Below are 2,240 nucleotides of genomic sequence, written 5' to 3'. Positions count from 1 at the left end.
CCCCCCCCCAGATGAAAGGATGCCCGGAGCCGCCCCCGCTTTCCCCCTTGGCGCCCGCGTGGGGGTCACGGTCAGTCCCCCACCCCCCACCCCACCGCTGGCCTCGCCCCCTCCGAGAGGGAAGTGAAGCGAGCCGAGCGTCTTGGGGTGCGGCGTGATCTCTCCCGTCCTCCTCCCTGCAGATGAGGCAGGAAGATACTAGAGTAGCCCCAGAACCTGCACCCCCACCCCCCCGCCCCGGCGCTGCGGGCCGAACTTCGCCGCCGCGGGTGGGTGACCCGAGTCACATGGGGTCGGGTGCGCCCCCAACTCCGGCTTTCTTGGCCATCTGAGCAAAGCAGTTCTGAACAGTTGCAATAAGGAAACTTTTGCCAGAGACCCTTGTGAAGGGCATAGAGCAACAGCCCTTGGAGCCTTTTTGGGCAAGCATATGAAATTTGAAGGTGTCGAGTTCACTGTACTGCGTAAGGAAAGAGAAGACCCATACAGTTAGTCTAAAAAAATTAGCATCAGTGGTTTTTCGCCCCAGTGTCACGGGCAGTGAGGGAAGGAGGCACCACTATTTGCTTCTTCATAAATGAAATTGTGTAGTGGTGTGAAAACTCTTTGGTTTAAAAGTAAGGGGGTCAGGTGGAGTCGGTGAATCATGCTGGGTTGGATAATAGGTTGTGCACCTGTTTGACAGTATTTTTGAAATTAAACTTTGTTCTTAAGTGGAAAATACACAGTATTTTTATTTTGGGGCATTGAAAGAGATCGAATTTGGGGTTTGTTTGTTTTTTTTCTTTTCAGCGTGTCCAGGTAACTAAGAGAAGAGGCTTTTAATTTCGTCATTCGAAAGATAATTAGCACTCGTTTTTCTTAGTGTGAGATATTTAAGACATAAAAGGCATTTTGGCAAAACTTGAGGTCCAGCACCTGGTACTGATATTTAAGACATAAAAGGCATTTTGGCAAAACTTGAGGTCCAGCACCTCAGGTGCATCAGGATTCTCTTTATTTTGTCTGGGGAACAGTTTATATAGGAGTCTGCCACAGATTGCAGGTCTTTTCAAGCAGTGTTTTTTTAAGTGGGATTTTTTTTTCCCCTGAGGAAGTAAATAAGCAACTTGTTCATGTCACTTTTTTTTTCCTCCCAGGGCTTAGAGGAAAACTGCCTGGAGAGGGAGGCCTTGTGGGCTCCTGACTGCAGGAGAACATTGGGTCTGGAGCTCACGGACCACAGCCAGCTCTTAGCCCTAGAACCTCTGCAGTTAAGCTGTAAAGAACAGTTGTACTTATCCTGCCTTAATGTTTAGCACAAAACTAATTAAGGTTTCTTTCAAGGCCGCAGACTCTGCCTTGCCAGTCCTTAATTGAAAGTACCTTTGTATGATGCAGTTGAACTTAAGGAATTATGTTAATGAATAGAGTCAACAAGTTTAACTGATTAAGAACCTGGTATTTACCTGATTCCCAATGTACACTGGGTTCTGAGTGTGACCTACTTCCAGCATTGATTATGAGATGAAGTAATTCACTAGACATCTTTTTTTTTTGAGTTGGCATGATCAGAAAATTGACAGCAAAATAGTTTTTCAGTTATTCAAACAAATGATTTTCTACTAGCCATGTAACTGTTACGATGGACCGAAGGTAACAGTTTAGTGATAGAAATATTGAGTTTGAACTAACCTCTGTGAGACGAAATCTCTGTTTTTATATCATTTCGCAGTTGGTCTTCCTCCCTTTTGGGGAACTTTAAGACCATCCTGTGACACTGATTTGAAGCTTGGTCTGGGAGAAGTTTTTGAACTTTGAATGTGTTCCTGGAAGACTCAGTGTTGGGGTTAGAGTGCTGAAGGAACAAATAACACAGAGCTTTAATGTTTGGTTCTTAGCGTTTCATAAATAAATATCTTTTAGTCAGCCTAGACATAGGGCTATGCAGCATAATTTCTTTTTCTGACTCTAGCTTGGTTCTCTTTTGGCCACTTTCTACTGAGGAAGTTATTTTATAAATTGAAACATGTTAAATCCTTCAGAAAGAGCAATTGTGTTAATATTTGCTTTTTAAGGCTCTAATTTTAAGGTGGTGAGCAACTTAGTTTTTTAACTTCTGAGAAGTTACAAATATCTGTTTTGATGTTGGTCTCCATTTTTGGAGGAGGTGGTCCTGGAGTAGTTAAAAAGTTTAAGGAAGGGCTGGCCCGGTGGCGCACTGGATAAGTGCGCCGCTTGGGAAGCGCGGCGGCACTCCC

This window comes from Galeopterus variegatus, unplaced genomic scaffold (assembly GCF_000696425.1).
Source record: "Galeopterus variegatus unplaced genomic scaffold, G_variegatus-3.0.2 Scaffold488, whole genome shotgun sequence".
NCBI lineage: Eukaryota > Metazoa > Chordata > Mammalia > Dermoptera > Cynocephalidae > Galeopterus > Galeopterus variegatus.
This window is presented reverse-complemented; position numbering follows the sequence as displayed.